Source organism: Cebus imitator, unplaced genomic scaffold (assembly GCF_001604975.1).
Source record: "Cebus imitator isolate Cc_AM_T3 unplaced genomic scaffold, Cebus_imitator-1.0 Scaffold461, whole genome shotgun sequence".
Lineage (NCBI taxonomy): Eukaryota > Metazoa > Chordata > Mammalia > Primates > Cebidae > Cebus > Cebus imitator.
In genome coordinates this window covers 38087-55209 of record NW_016107776.1, presented here as the reverse complement: position 1 = coordinate 55209, position 17123 = coordinate 38087, and positions in this window count along the sequence as shown.

The window sequence follows — 17123 nt, the reverse complement described above, 5'->3', positions numbered from 1 at the left end:
CTCTACAGGCAGCCTGGCCTCCCCAGAGACCTGGGCACGGCTCTTCACCTTGGACAGGGGACCCTGGGCCTTGGGCATCATGGGACCCACCTGCCATGGTGGAGGCTGCCACACCAGGATTCTAGCCCACAGCTTCCAGCGGCCCATCCCCACCTTCCCAAGCTCCTCCCTTCATGGCTCACACCCTGCTCCCTGAGCCCCCACACGCAGAAATTGGCACCTATGGTGCCTCAGCGGGGAATTCTGACCCCAGACCCTGGGGGCAGTGCAGAAACCACCACTGTGAATCAGACATTTTATTTAATATAAAAATATATCTGAGACAGATTCAAAAGACTAGGGAAGGAACCCATGGCTGCTTCCCCCAGCCCCACCCTCCACAGGCCCTGGCCCCTCCCAGCCCCCATCTCCTTCCCCTGAAAATGTCTAAAGTGGGGCAATATCTTGTGAAATTGGAGGCACCACATTGGAAATTCCAAACCCGCATGCACGATGATCTGCACACGTGTTTTGAACCTGCCCTGGTTTTGAGCTGAGGGAAGCGGGGGATGCAGGGGTTCCCCACTCCAGAGGCCCTGGGTGTGCGTGAGGAACCCCAAGATTGGGCTGGGAGTGCTTGTGGGTGACACTGTGCCTCTTCCACCCGAGATGGGGGCCTGGGTGCCTGGACATTACAGACCTTTTTGGGAGCCTGGGAGTCGGGAATCCTAGATCCAGGACCTACAGGCTGGAGTCTGAGCTTTCATCCCCCATGACGAGGCTCCCCCTGCCATCGCTGGCGCATCAGGGAGACAGCATCCCCCCACGCCCACCTCTGCCCCCAGCATGGCTGCCCCTCCCCTCATCTACTGGGATCAGTTTTTTCTCTAACTGAGCCCCATGGAGGGAAAGAGAACTCCAGGGGACCAGGCAACAGAGAAGGGAGGGGAGAAGCGGCCAAACAGGCTGAGGGGCCGGGCCCTGTGCTTGGCTAGAGCAGCAGAGAGCAGGAAGGGGCTGGGCAGCCAGCTCAGAGCCCATTCTCTTCTGGGCACTGTTCTGGAATGGCTCCCAGCCCCTCTTTTCCAAAGATGGGACCCTCTGGCCCAGGGACCCTGGATGATGCCCTCCAAACCACCTCCCTTCCCAAACCTCCTTCACTGTCAATGGCAATGAATGGTGCATCCTGCCTGCGGCCACCACCCCTCACAATGGGACTTCAGCCCAGATGAGCGCCCAGCCCCTCCCAGGTTCTCAGGTACTCAGAATGAAAGGCTTACAGTCGCCATGCACTTCCACGGGACTCTGTGGGTCCTCCACTCCCCGTGAGGCTTTCATCCCTCCCCAACTCCATTCCAGAGGACAGAAAAACCATGATGTTTGGGGTCAAACGGCTGAGAGAGGCAGTTGGAACTCAGGCCAGGCCCATCTGACTGGACAGCGCTTAGTTTGGGACCCTGCTTCCCTACAGGTGCCATCTGGGCACCCTTGATGCCCCCCAGAGCCTGCCATGCCCCGACAGCCCCTACATGACTAGAGTGGCCCCTGGCACAGCACACCCTGGAGTGCCATGTCCGCAGAGCTCACGTCCTTCTCTCCGCAGCCACTGCTAACTGCTGCCAGGGGTGGGTGTGTGGAGGGCCCCGGGCCTCTTCCACCCTCCCTGCACCAACTCGGCTGCTCCAGAACATTCCCAACAGTGAGGAGAGCGTGGCCACTGTGCTGCAGCCCCGAGGGATGGGCGAGGCCATGCCAGCTGGAGTCATCCATGTCCCCTCGGTGGCCTCCTTCAGAGGGCGCCATGGAGGAGGGTGCAGTGGGGCAGCTACCAGCGACAGTGGAGATGAGGCGGTCGGGAAGCCCAGTGTCGGGCCTGGAGGGGACACACGGCCAGCCAGGGAAGGGCAGGGCCGGGGCACGAGGCCTGTGTCCTGCGTGCTGGGGCATACAGTGCTGGCTCTGGCCCATCTTTTGTTAGTGGTAGGAGGGTGCTTCTTCAATCAGCCAACTCTTATGTTTCAAAATGTCTGTCCTTGAAAACGCTGCTTCAGGGAAAGGTGAGACGAAGCCAGTTCAGTGGGGCTGCTCCTGGGGCAGGTGCGGGAGTCAGACAGCCCCACCCTCATATGGATGCCGGGGCCTTCAGTCAGCAGGACCAGGCAGCCTGTGTCCTGGGGACCCGTGGGGAGGTGTGGGCATTTGCCAAGTCAGGCTGTCATTTGCTAGACAGGCACTTGGTGAAGGGGCCCTTTTGTGCATGGATGCCCTGGGCAGGTGTCAGCCCTGAGTCCTGGTGAGGAAGGCAATCTTTGGAGGTGATGCTGGGTCCTAGGAGGGAGGTTTTGGTTTTGCCAGCTTCTCAAAAGTCGCCTGGGGCCCAGCCAAGCCCACCACAGGCCCTGGCATCCTTCTGGGCCATGGACCTAGTGTCACATAGGAGGCACATGAGGCCCACCCTGTCTTCCTGGTGGTCCTTATCTGCGGTAGGGACCTTCAGATATTCATTGCCGGCCCCTAGAGGCTGCGCCAAGGACTGGGGCATGCAACCAGGTGGAGCCATGGCCAGGCGGGGACCTGCTGGAGCTCTCGTGTGTGAGGCCGGAGGAGCTGCTGGGGGACATTAGGACTGGCGTCAGGGCTGGCACCAGGGGGGTCTGCAGCTCCCGTCTTCCCAGCACATAGACCTAAGGAGCAAGGTTGAGAATAAACCATTCTCTCCGGGCGCGGTGGCTCATGCCTGTAATCCCAGCACTTTGGAAGGCTGAGGCGGGTGGATCACGAGGTCAAGAGATCGAGACCATCCTGGTCAACATGGTGAAACCCCGTCTCTACTAAAAAAAAAAAAAAAAACTACAAAAAACTAGCTGGGCATGGTGGCGCGTGCCTGTAATCCCAGCTACTAAGGAGGCTGAGGCAGGAGAATTGCCTGAACCCAGGAGGCGGAGGTTGCGGTGAGCCGAGAGCGTGCCATTGCACTCCAGCCTGGGTAACAAGAGCGAAACTCCGTCTCAAAAAAAAAAAAAAAAAGAGAATAAACCATTCTCCCGGGACACAATGGCCTCTGGGAAGCACCTCCCCTGCCCACCCTCTGCCCTTCAGGATGGGCCTCCCCGGGGCCTGTCACTGGGACTGCAGGGGCTGCTGGGTGTAGCTGGGGCTCTGACACCAGTGAGATTGTTCTGGGGCCTGTGCTGCCCAGCCTGCTCCCCAACAGCTTCCTCTGAAGGCAAGCGGCCTGGTAGGAACTGCAGGGAGCCAATTATCCCCAAGGCAAGTGGCTGCAGGTAATTGGGAAGATAGGCTTTTCCCTGGCAGTCGAGCTCTGGGGTGCAGCGCCGCACTGGGACTTGGGACGTGGGGACCCTGAGACCTGCCAAACCCCGTGCCTGATTGGGAGCCTCCAGGTGCTGCTATCAGAGGAGGTGGCATTTTCTTGGCAACTGAGGGGGGAAACCAGGTGCTGAGGTGTGGCTCAGGGGACCCCTCGCCTCGGGGCCTCCCAGGAGCCTCCACTCCTTACATGTGGAAACTTTCCATGTCTAGCCCAGGGCTCCAAGTTAGGGGTCACTGCCGCCCCCAGCCTAACTTCCTCTGGGAAGTATGGGGTTCTCCCCTGGGCACTCAGACCTCTTTTTCACAGGGCTCCCCAAGGGGCGGCTTCCAGAGGAAGGCAAAGGCTGCGATCGGGTAGACCCTGCTGGGCACCCCCGCATCTCCCTGCATCAACATCGAAAGGCAAGCTGACCACCCCAATGCAAGGTGGACATGAGGGTTAAGCCCTGAGTGACCAGCACTCAGCTCCCAGCCTGGCCGGGGAGCGGTGGGATGGGGTGTGGTGGGGTGCGGGTAGACGGAGATGACACAGGCAGTGAGTCTGTGGCTCTGAGGCACAGAAAATCCACCATGCACTGGGGAACAGTGACGCTCCATGTGGGCTTGTGGGGCTGGTGCAAGCCTGGTGGGGTGGGTTTCAGGTGCTGCTTGCTCAGGGCTCAACTCTGCTCCTCAGGGCTCCTTCAGCCCAGGGGCCCACATCCCCTCTGGGCAGCCCTGATTCACGTGTTCTGCCCCAGCCAGCTGTCAGCCACCTGGAGCTCCTCCCTCATTGCACCACCTGGACCTTCATGGTGCCTGGGGCAGGCCACTGAGATCTGGCTAGCCCTTGGTCTGCTCATTCCTCACCAGCTGATGTGGCAGAAACAAGTCTGTGCTGATGAGCTGAGCCCACCAGGCTGCAGCCCTCACCTCAGGAGAGGGTCAGGGCCAGCCAGGCCTGATGAGCAGGTGTGCGGATGGGTACTCATGTACGAGAGGTTTCTCAGGAGTGGGTGGGAAGAGGTGAATAGGGCAGGGAGGCAGGAAGAGGGGACAGAGAGGGGACCAGTGAAGGAGAGTGGAGGGTGCTGCCCAGGGTCAGGGAGGACAGGGTGCGGCTGGGGTAGCTGGGTTTGGTGTGTGGGTCTGGCAGGGAGCTGGGCATGGGAGGGGGTCCCGAGGTGCTAGGTTGGAGCCAGGACCGTGGGCCTCACTGGTCATAGACACCTCACCCCATGGCTGACAGACTGGGCGAACGGGAAAGGGAGCTTCCTGTTACCAGAAGACACAAAGGAACCACAAAGGGTCACGAGGCTCTGCAGCCCTTCAGGTTCTGGGCCCAAGGTGGGCCCAGCCCATGGCCACCTTTAAGGGACCCCACAGGGAGAGGCGTGCCCCTGAGGATGCTCAGATCTGGTTCAGCCCAAGGTCAGCATCAGTCACTACCCTGGGGGCCGAGTCTCCGTCTCGACCTATGATGTGATGCCCACACTACGGGCCAGGGTCAACCCTTTCCCATGCCCTGGGAGCCTTGGGTCCATCCTTGTGGCTGAGGGTCTGTGGTGGGGGTCTCCGTGCTGGGGGAGGTGGATCCAGGGTGCGTGGCCCCTGGGATTGTTCATCATGAGTGCCACCTGGAAGGTGCTGGAGCCCCACCCTATCCTCCAGGGCCTGGAGTGTTTGGGGGAGACCCTGTGCTGGCATCTTGGCTGGGCCAGGACGGTGTCCAGGAGGGGACCCTTGGGAGGGAAGCAGGGTGTCAGGGGACCCAGTGCTGGGGTGGGTGGCAGGAGAGGCCTGGAGGGTGGTGGCCCAGGCCAGTGGCTAGGCAGGTGTCAGGAGGGAGAGGTGTGAGGACTGGCCTCCCTTGCTGCAGCTAAGCCAGGGTCTGGGGTGCCCTGGGGTGGGACAAGGCCCAGGGCAGAGGCAGAGATGCTTGGATGACCAGTGGCTACATCCCGGCCTGGTGAGTGCCGGCTGCTCAGTTCTGCAGCCCTCTGCTGCCCTCTGCCGGCCGCCTCTGTCCCTTCAGGCCCAGCCATCTTCAGGGATGTCCCAGGCCCCTGACTACCTGCATGTCTGGACAGCCCCTCAGACCACAGGCTGGACCAGGAGCCAAGACAGGGTTGATTGAATCCCATTTGAGGGCATCTGAAGGAGTGGGAGCCTATGTCAACCCCTGTTCAGCCTTGCCTCAGCTAGCGGCTATCAGGGGACTCTGGTGGGCAGTGGCTAACGATGACAGAGGGGCTCAGAGAGGCTGAGTTCCTGTGTCAGGTCACACAGTGAGCAGGGGCCAAGTGGCCTTGGGAGAGGCAGCAGCAGGAGAGTCCTTGGCATGGCCACAGCCCGGGGACTGGAAACCCTTGTTGGTTTACCCCATCAAGTAGCTCCCATTCCCAGCACTGGGGGTATCAGGAGAGGCTCCGGGGAGGGTCCCACCTGCCTCCTGCCTTCTCCCCCAATCACACCCTAAATGGATCCCTGCTCCCCAGCCCCTCCTACCAAGGGCTCACCCCCCAGAGCTCTGGTAGAGGCCCCTCAGAGTGGCTGTTCCTCTGTGTGCTGTAGACCTCTGGACACTGAAAACCAATCCCATCCATCTTCACGGCATTTAATATGCACAACGAAAGTCAGCAGCCACAGCCACAGGGCTGTGCTCAGAGCGAGGTTTCCATGTGATGCCACCAGGCTTAGCCAGTGAGTGGCCTCCTGGGTCCCAGGGGTGGGGATGCAGCTGGGTGGGCTGTGGAAGCAGAGACCTTGGAAGAGGGATGTGGGAGGAAGGAACTGGGCTAGGTAGGGACTCAGGGGAGGCTGAGGCCTGGAACAGGGAGACTGAGACTTCAAGGAGGCTGGGATCTCAGGAGTCAAGACTTGGAGAAGTTGGGACATGGGCGGGCCGAGACCCAGGGGGTTAAGAATGAGGGTCTGGTACAGACCTGAGTTGGAGCCCAGCCACTGCTGGCCCCACATGGCTGTAGAGTGGGCTGCTGATATGGAAGGGACGTGCTGGGGAGGGAAAACCACGGTCCATCTGAATGATACAGGAGTGGGAAGGGAAGTGCTGGGTAGTGGAGGGCATGATCCCTGGCTAGGGCTCCAACCCCACGGACTTAGGTGAGGACAGGCACTTCCTGCCAAAATGTAGCATATCTCAAGATCACCCTGGCCTGCCACGCCCCCACCCTGCACCTATAAAACCCCCCAAGACCCTGGCAGGCAGGCACACAGCAGCTGGTGTGGAGGGGGGACATCAGCGGAGGCACACACGGGCAGCTGGACACCGAGATGAACACGCTGACAGGCATCGGCATGCTGGCAGGCCACCGACCGGCAGCTCCACACGGAGTTTGGCTGGGGCAGGTGGAGGAGAGCCCAGCCGCTCAGTGGCCTGACTCCAGGGCAAACCTTCCTACTCCGCTCCCTTCTATCTGCTGAGAGCTACCTCCACTCAATAAAAACCTCCTGCCCATTCTCCAAGACCACACGTGAGCTGATTATTCTGGTGCACCAAGTCAAGAACCCCAGGACACAGGAAGCCCTCTGACTAACACAAGCCACCCTATGGACGGCAAACTAAAAGAGCACCCTGTAATACATGTCCACTGGGGCTTCAGCTGTAAACATTTACCCCTAGACACTGCTGTGGGTGGGAGCCCCACAACCTGCTCGTCTGTATGCTCCCCTATAGCTTTGAGCAGCAGAGGACTGAAGGAGCAAACCACACCCCCATCACACGCCCTGCTAGGGTGATAAGGGAACTTTTCTTGTTTCACTGGCCTACGGTGGCTGGACAGCGTGCTGGCCCCACAGTAGCTGGGGAGTGTGCCGGGCTCCCTGGCTTTCCTCCTGGTGTATAAACTGGGTTAGTGGGTCCTGGGGGCTGTTTTCACAGTGATGTGGTAGAGGCTGACCCTGACACCCAGCCCTGCTGAGGGCTCAGTGAATGGTGGTCACTGTCGGGAAGTGCCACTGCTGTCCTCCATCAGTGTCTGTGGGGCTGGTGACTCTTGGAGGACACCTCCAGCAACGTTGCACTGCTGGGACAGAGGCCGTCGTCCTGTCTCTGGGCTTGCTGGTGTGAACAGACGGATGCATGAGTGGGCCTGCTGCATGCAAAGAGCTGGGGCTGGGTCTTCACCCATGGGCAGGTCATGCAGGTCTCAGGGAGAGAGCACAGTGGCTGGGACAGAGCCTGTGTGAGGAGAAGCCCTTGGCGCCCCGGGCCTCTCTCCCAGCGCCTGTCCCTCTAGGACATCACCCAGAGTGCCCTCTGCTCTTTTTGGGGGATGTCTGGGCATCTGCCATTGCTGCCACTCTTGATCCCACCCAACCTTGCAGGTTGCTGGTGGGACAAGTGCAGGAGGCATCTCATGGCTTTTCCTGGGATCTCTGCACCCATCGAGAGCTGGGAGCCACACACAGCCTGTCCAGCGTCCTGAGAACTCACCCTGTCACTGCCACTTGTCCTGGGTCATCCTGGGGTCCACTCCTTGCCATTCAGGCCCCTGTGAGGAGAGCACTGGCTGAGTCGGTGTGTGGCTAGTGATGGTGAGGCAGGGCCTGGAGTCGAGCCATTGCGGAGAATTCTTCATGAACTGGGAACATGCCTCCCAGGAAATGCACAGGAGACTGCAGTGATAGAGGAGAGGCCTCAGGTATGTGCACAGGTGTGAACGTGCCTCCCACAAAGGGCAGTGGATGTGCACATGCCTCACACACACTCCAGGGTGGTGCAAATGTCCCACATGTGCGCAAGTGGGTGTGCTGTATCTGTACGTGTCCACATGATGTGTGTGCACAGCTGTGTCACACCTGCAGAGAAGACAATGGAGAGAAATACACCCAGATCTCCCCTCTGGGTCCCTGCCCTGGGTGCTGGGATGTCAGACCAAGTTGTTATCTCCTTTATCCTTCCCATGTCCCCCACACTGTCTGCCAAAGTACGCCTTAGTTTTATAATCAGAAATGAAATGCATGGTTCCAAGAAAGCCATGGGCCAACTCCCCTGCGCCCTGGTGTTGGCAGGAGCAGGGGGGTGGGATGCATAGGGAGACATTAGCCTCATGCAGCCATGGGCCCAAGGAGGCCAAGGTCAGCTTACTCAGCACCTGGACGCACAGTGAGTACCAACAGCAAAGCCCAGCTCGAGAGGAGAAGGAAAATCTGCTGGCCCAAATTCTGACCATAGACTCACTGTGAGCACTTTCCACCGACGTCAGAGCTGCTCACAGGGCACCCGGGAGCTTGCCAGAGAGCCCAGCTGGCTGTGCTTGGAACAACCTAGTGGGCGAGCACAGGCCCCTCACTTGACTCCACCCAGAGCCCTTCCCAGAGGGCAGACAAAGGCCTTGAACAGCTCTGAAGGCGCTCCCTGCTGTGCCCCCGAGGCCTGGCTAAAGAAATCTTAAATACCCCAAAGAGCCTGGCTCCAGCAGCCCCTGCTATGGGTCAGCCTCAGGGGCATGTTGGTCTCCAACTGGCTCTGGCTGTTCCACATTACGATATAAACTACGGGGTTATCTCATGACATTATTACTGTGTGAAAAATGATGGTGAGTCTTTACAGAAGAGTGGGCCATGCAGAAACATTGCCATGTAAGACGGGAGTCCTCCAAGTCCTGTATTCCTCAGTTCCGTGTCCTTGCCCCCATCCACATGTGGCCTGCGTGGGCAGACAGCTTCAGGCACTCAGACTCTTCCTCCCTGCTCATCAGAGACGTGTGTCCCTGTTACTGACATGCAGGGAGGGGCTCATGATCTTGGGCACACCCATGGTGCCCTGAGCTCATCAACACCTACGGTAGACATTGAAGGAATTCCCAGGTTTTCCTTTTCAGGAGCCATGGCTTGGGCAGCTGCCTGGGAGTTCAGAGGTTGGGGCTCAGGGAGGGGTCGCTGCCCAACGGTGCCTCCTTGGACTTAGAGTGGCAGCCCAGGGAACCAGGCAGGCCCGGCTCTGACCGTGCCGCTGGGCCACCACCGGCTGAGACCTGGGACTGAAACGCCTCCCACAGTGGCCAAGGAGACAGCCTCTGCATGAGGCCTGGAGCTCCTGAAGGAGCTCCAGAAGGAGCTGGGACAGGGAGAGCCAGGGCCTTCAGCTGTGATATGCGCAGCTCCGTCTGTCCCTGTCCTCCACCCAAGGGAGCTCACCTTGGTGACCCTGCTGGAAGGCACAGGTTGCTGATATTCTGACAGTTTGAGCCCTCTAGTTCAGGAGCTGGGGCTGATGGGGGGCCCTTGGGGATTCCTATGCTGCTGGAGGAAGATGGGGGCATGGGAGTGTCCATGGCAAAGAAGTGAGAAGTGGACGCTGCCAGCTTCCCACCCTGACCCTGTCCTGGTTAGAGTGGGGCAGACTTGGGGGCAAGTTTGGGGTATTGGTTTCACCCTCTTGGGCCAAGGTCTCCCTGTGACTTTATGGACTGTCTCCCTGAGACCCTGGCTCTGCCTCACCAGCCTGGGTCTTCCTCATCTCAGCTCAGCTGTCACTTCCTCTGAGGAGCCCCCAAGCCCTTGAGTGGGTGCCCAGGAGGCACGGCCTGTGCTGAGGCTATAAGCCCTGCTGGTACCCGGCAGGGCACACAAGGCTAGGTCAGGCCCTGGGGACAGTAGACAAGCTTATCCCTGCACATTGGGGACTGCCCACCTCGGGGAGAGTGCTGGGTCGGGCTGGAGGGACCTTAGGGGATGGCTGGGAACCCCTCCCTAAGGACAGCTCCATCTCAGCAAGGGTGTCACTGGGTCCCCTCCAGACACATGCACTGTCTCGGACAGGCTGGAGAGAGTGTGTGGCCAGGCCATAGGGTGAACCATCCTCAGTGGCTGGACTGGTGTCACCAGACATGTGGCTCCATTAAGCATCTTGACCCCACAGGAGCCCGTGTGGCATGTCCTCTGACCTTCTTCCACCTCTGAAAGGGGCAGCCCTCTGAGATTCTGCCTGGGACCTGTCAGCCCTCCTAACAAGGTCCCTGGTGCCTGGCCAACACAGGCACCCAGCCACCCTACAGGAAGGCTCTGGGAGGGGCAGCCTCATCTGGGGCCCCAAGACTGATGCCAGCTGGGGCATCTCACAGGGAGCACCCCTGCCTGTAATCTGCCCAACTCAAGCCCTGCCTGGACCTCTCCAAGTCAGCAGCCGGCCTTCCCCAGGGCCCCCTCCAAGCCTGCAGCATCTGGGACTCCGAGGCTTTCTGCAGTCTCTCAGTCCCCACTCTGATACCTGCCCAGGCGGAGAGATCATGGCTGTGGGTTACTGTGTGCTTAGTGGGTGCTGGAGCTTGTGCTAAACAACTTGGGTGACGCCTGAATCTTGACAATAACATGGGGGGCATTATTATTCTCACTTCTGCAAGGAAGAAGTCCCAAACCGCATCTGGCACAAGGCCAGTGCCTGGAGTCTCCCTCTGCAGTCCATGTGCTCTCACATAGGGCATGCCTGGGACATAACATTATCTGGGGTCAATGCTGCTGCTGTTGCCACTGTGACATTTGGCTTTCCCAAGGCTCACATCAGCTCCATCCAGCAAAGGTGTCTCGCACCCCAAGCCTGCCTCCTTCTTCACACACAGAATCCCACTTCATCCACCACAAAGATGCACGCGTTTACCCAGCCTCAACCCCATCAGCATCTCTCCTTCCAATTGCTGGAGGCCTCAGGCCCCTTCAGCTGGGCTCCCACATTCCTGATTTCTGGCCTGGAATGCCCTCAGGACAATGCCAGCCTGGGCTCACCTGGTGCCACCCACCTGCATCTCCAGGGTGGGGGGGGTGGGGGGGGGTGGGGGGCCGGCAGTGGGCTTCTGTGGACCTAGCACACATCTGACTCTTGGAAAAGGTAAATGTCTCTGAGGACAGTGACCCCAGCTTCAAATTTTGCTGTGGGCATTTGGGCAAGTCCCTCCTCCTCCTCTGAGCTTGTTTCCCCTGCATGAAATGGAGCAGTGATCAGCTCCTGCATGAGAAGGTTGTGAAGACCACGCTTGTCAGCAGAATATACCTTAATCTGCAAGGAAACAATCTGGCGGGGTGGGGGCATCTAAATACCTTTCCTCATACATGCGCTGAAAATGATTACAGAAAGTGGTGAAGTGTGATTGCATTCACATAAATAGTGGCGTGTTCTGGGATCTAGCAGACAATCTTAACTTCAGGAAATGCAATCACATTTTACTAGCTTTGAAAAAAATGAATAAAATGATATAGCTAAATAGAACTCAAGTAGAATCTGTGAATGGCAGCGTGGAGTGGATAAGGGGATAACCCACCGATGAGGGAATTTATATACCCAGCAGCCCAGGTTTGGTGCAGGCTGATAACGGAAAGACAAGCCCCAAATTAAACAAATGTGAATGAATTCCTTTGCCTGCAGACAGAGCACATATATCAGTAAAAGTGGCTACAGGACAAGCAGCAAAAATGCAACAAATCAGAATGAATGCAGGGAACCACGGTTCCGGCAGAGAAATAAATATTTCAGGGTACAGGTAAGAGGCACATGGCAAAAACACAACTTTGCTAGAGTGCCAATGTCATGTTCACAGCTGAGGAGAAACAATTATCTCCCTGGGAATGAGTGCAAGTGGGGAACGGAAGGAGTCCTGAGTGGGGCTGACTACAGTGTCCCCAGGGGGCCGGATGGGCAGCACCTTGGCCTCTCTACCCTTCAAGTTGTTTCTTGTCTGTTTCCTCCTTGGGAGTAGCAGGCTCTGGTGAACAGCCCAATATTGGGGGTGCCCAGTGGCTAGGTCCCCACCACATGCCCAAGCCTGGCCCTCTCAGATCTGCCTGTCTCCTGAGCTGGAGAACAGAGACCACCCCTCTGTTCCCAGGGCTCATCTCCCATCCAGCCCATCTCCCTGAGGACCCCACTGTTCCCAACTCCCACCTGGATCCTCTAGCCCTGGGTGGGGGGCATCATTCTTTCAAAATGATCCATGACTGGGCACAGTGGCTCCCAGCACTTTGAGAGATCAAGGTGGGAGAATTGCTTGAGCCCAGGAGTTTGAGATTGGCCTGGGTGACACAGCCAGACCCTGTCTCTACAAAAAAATATTTTTAAAAAATTAGCTGGATGCAGTCCAGCCTGTAGTCTCAGTTAGTCTGGAGGCTGAAGAGGGGATCACTTGAGCCTAGGAGTTCAAGGCTATAGTGACCTGTGATCGCACCACTGCAATCCAGCCTGGGCAACAGAGAGAGACACTGTCTCTTAAAAAAAACAAAACAAAACAAAAAAAGCCATCAGCTGGCTCAGGGTGGTAGCCACCTGCTGAGGGGTCCCCAGCTGAGTGCAAGATCTGTTTCCCAGCGGTGACAGAGCTCCTGTGAAACTCAGTTGTTTCACTGATTGTCACATGCAGTCAGTGACTTTCAGGCACCCTCACAGGTGGGCTCTCCCGTGGGCCTGGGCACCTGGTGCTCGGCCTGCCCTGCTATGGTCTGGACATGAGTGGAGATCTCTGCTATCCTGTGCCCCGCGCTTCTCCCCCTGCCCTCTCTGCAGCCCTGCCCCTGGCAGCCCCTGCCCACCTTCGCCTCTTTGCAGGGCCACAGGCTTCCTTGAAGCAAATGCTGTAACCTCGAGCCCTTTGCTTTTTTAAAAAAATATAACAGCTTTGTTCAGATAGAATTCATTATACTATTCATTTATTACCTTATGCATTATACCATGCAATTTTTCAAGGGCACAGTTGAATGGTTTTTCAGTCTACACACAAGGCTGAGCAAACATCACTGCTATATATCCCCGGAGTATCTCCATGCCCCAAAGAAACTCCATGCACCTTGGCAGTCCCTCCTGCTCCGCCTGCCCTCTGCCTCCAGGCACTCCCCAAGCTACTCCGTGGGCTTGCCATTCTATGACTTCTGTCTCTATGAGTTTGTCTGTTCTGAACTCTTCATATAAACTGAACCATACAACTTGTGGCTGTTTGTGTCTGGCATATTTCTTTCTTTTTAAAAAAATTTCACTTTTATTTTATTTTTGAGACAGGGTCTCCCTCCATTCCTCAGGCTGGAGTGCAGTGACACGATCATAACTCACTGCAGCCTCGACCTCCTGGGCTCAAGCAATCCCTTTACCTCAGCCTCCTGAGTAGCTGGAACTACAGACACACACCACCATGCCTGGTTAATTTTGTATTTTTTTGTAGAGAGGAGGTCTTACTATGTTGCCAAGACTGGTCTGGAGCTCCTAGGCTCAAGTGATCCTCCTGCCTTGGCCTCCCAAAGTGCTGGGATTATAGACGTGAGCCACCACACCCAGCTATTTTTATTTTTTGTTGACACCTAATAATTGTACATATTCGTGCGGGTACACAGTGATGTTTCTATGCATGTAATGTATAGTGATCAGATGAGGGAAATTAGCATACCGATCAGCTCAAACATTTATCATTTCTTTGCATTATGAACACTCAATATTCTCCTTCTACCTATCCAAAAATACATAATTTTTGTTTTGTTTTCGTTTTGAGACAGGGTCTCACTCTGTTGCCCAGGCTGGAGTGCAGTGGTGCCATCATGACTCACTGCAGCCTCTACCTCCCAAGGCTCGGGTGATCCTCCTGCCTCAGCACCCCCTGAGTAACTAATTTTTGTATGTTCTGTAGTGATGGGGTTTTGCCATGTTACCTAGGCTGGTCTCAAACTCCTGGGCTCAAGCGATTCCACCTGCCTAGGCCTCCCAGAGTGCTGGGATTACAGGTGTGAGCCACCATGCCTGAAGTATAAGATGTTATTATTAACCAGAGTCATCCTACATTGGTGTAGAACACCAGAACTTATTCCTCCATGTAGCTGAAATTTTGTATCTTTCAACACATTTCTCCCTCTCCCTCCTTCTTTAAACCCTTCCCAGCCTCTGCTATCCTCTGTTCTACTTTTGACTTCTATGAGGCCAGCTTTTTTTAGCTTCCACATATGAGCAAGAACATGCGGTGTTTAACTTTCTGTTCTGTCTCATTTCACTCAACATAAGTTCCTCAGTTCCATGCATGTGGCTGGCTTCCTTGATTTTGCATAATATTTTCAAAGTTTATCCATGTCATGCCATGCATTAGTACTTCATTCCTTTTTATAGCTTAATAATATTCCACGGCATGGATGGATCACATTTTGTTTGTTTGCACCATTTTGCTGTTGTGAATAGTGCTGCTGTGCACCAGGGTTGTGCTCCTCTGTGTGCCACTGGGTTGCAGGTTGGGTGATGGTAGCTGTTCACAGAAAGGTGGAAATTGACTGATACTGGCTGAAATGGACCAGGCTCTTCATTAAACTGTCCCCTGGATGTTGCAAGTGTTCTGTTGGTTCCCAGAATCGTTGCTTAAGACTGTTCCTTTCAGTCCCATTGTTGTCCAGGGGAGGGATGTGTTCCCGGAGCTTCCTGATCTGCCAGCTTCTCTGTCACCCTCAGACCCTCTGCTTTTGAGCCTCAGGCAACAGAGTAAAAGTTTCATGGTAGGATGTGAGGTGAGGGACCCTCCGTGACCCTGGCAGGACTGAGAACACCCCAAAGACTGCCCGGGGCGGCTGCGGTGCTGGAGTGAGGCTCTGCTCCACCATGGGCCATGCATAACAAGGAACACCCTGTCTGTGAGCTTTGCCTTGGCCTTGCTGTGACCTTTTCAGGTGTGTTTTGGCTTAGACTCTGCTCCAGTGTTTCCCACGTTAGAACAGGAATGAAGCCCTTGTCTGGCATTTGTCAGGAATATCGGGAGAGGCAATGTGGCATCGTGAGAAACAAGCTCACTCATCCAAACCCAAAGAACAGACTCAGAGGCATGAACAGCGAAAGTGAGGCTTTTAATAGTGGTCTCACAAGATCAGGTGTCTGGTGGGCAGGCACACCCAGGGGCAGTCACAGTGAGTAATTTATCCCCTAGCACACAAGTCCCTCTCCCATTCCTCATTGGTCAATTACTATGGGGTTACAATCTTCCCCAACGTTGCCCAAGTTTCATCATCCCCCTTGTAAGGTTATACCCTGGTTCCCTCCCCGCTTGTTTCCATTTCCCAATAACGAAACTTTTTCCCTTTTACGGGCTGACCCTCTTCTACATTCTGTTCGTTTATCATGATCTTCTAGGTGCATGAGCCGTGTGGCTTGTTACATTTGCAGGCTAGCTGCCAGGACTTATATTTATCATGCCTTGAAAATGGGGCGTTTAAAATGTTTTCTCATGGCGGTAAGTCGGTGAGCTGACCCTCAAACATTCAGTCATTTTGCCCAAATGTGTGTGATGTGGAGGGCTGCCTTCTCCATTACCAGTGCAGTGAGAGGCGGCACAGCTGGTGGACCCCCTCTCTCTCACGGATATGAGTGCATTAGAGGGGAGGTCTTGGGCCAGGAGCAGTTCAGATCAACAGGATTATCCAGAAAATGGCAATCATGGCGAGTACTGGCTCCAGGTTAGGGTCAGGGTTGGCTCTTCTTACCGTCTTCAGCAAGTTATTGTCGACAGGTGGGTGCACCTGCCTGCTGGCGGTGCTGTTACTCCTGACACACAGTTCCTGGGTAGAGGCTGAGGGCTAGGAACCTGGGCTCCAATTCTGGAAACCAGGAGCAGATGCTCAGGAGAAAAATGCAGCCCAGACCAGCGTGGTGTGCCCGCCAGGAGAGGATGTGGCATGAAAATGTCTTCACGGAGAGCAGGAGTAGAGACTTTGGGAAGCCAGTGGGCCTTGGCCTCAGCCCTGCCAGCAGAGAGTCCCCACCATCTAGCTGAGGTGCCAGAGTGCTGGTGAGGACTGGGAGTAGTCCAGGGTGACTCGAGGTAAGGCCTGGGGGATGCATCTCAATCCACAGTCACCAGGCTAGAAACTGGGGTGAAACTTCCCACATGGGTTCCCACATTCATTCCTTCCTTCATTCACTAAATAAGGACACATCAAGGCAGGAACGTGGCTGGGGCACAGCTGTCAAAGTCACCAGCAAGTGCAAGAAGACGAGAGGGAGTTGCAGCCATATAGGTGCCCAGGTGGGCCCTGGGGGTCAGGGAGGGCCTGCCAGGGATGGCACCCACTATGCTGACCCTGATGAGGAGAGGAAGGGTGGCATGGGGTACAGGGGAGGGATGGGTGCCTGAGGGCAGCAGGCAAACAGCCTGGGCTCAGGAGGAGCCAACAGCATGACAGCATGGGGGAGAGAGGTGTGATAGGTGTGGACGGGGGCCACAGGAGGAGGGATGGTGCTCGGGAAGAGGAGACTCTGGTGGTCGTGGCAGGCTGCTGAGGCTACCTTCCCCAGCAGGGTGAGCCTGGACTCATCCACCCCTTTTGTCTCCCCTTTTGCTCTTTGATGCCAGCAGGAGGAAGAGGAGCAGAAAAACTGTTGCTCTGTGTGTCAGGAAGACCCTCTCTCTCTCGAGTGGTGATGATGACATCAGTCCCCCAGGGGCACCTGGCAATGTCTGGAGACACTTACAGTTGTCCCAACTATGTGTCTGTGTGTGTGTAGTACTGGCCCCTGGTGCGTGGAGGCCAGGGATGCTGATACAAACCTGCAATGCACAGGGCAGCTCCCGCCGCAAGGAAATTATTCAGCCTCAAATGTCAACATTGCTGAACAGGTAAGGGCATGCAATGTACCTCTTGCTCTTTCCAGCAAGGTGCAAGGAGCACAGGACGAAGCAGGTGGGTGAGGTGGGAGGAGCCTGGCACCCACAGCCAGACCCAGCGTCTGTGGGGTGCAGGAATGTCGTGAGGTGACCAGGGGCCCAGCGGTGAGTGCTGGGGAGGGGTGCACTATGGCAGGCCGTCAGGGCGGTCCCTCCATGAAGGTCACATCTGCAAGGTGCATCCAGGCAGAGGGGCCGCGAGCG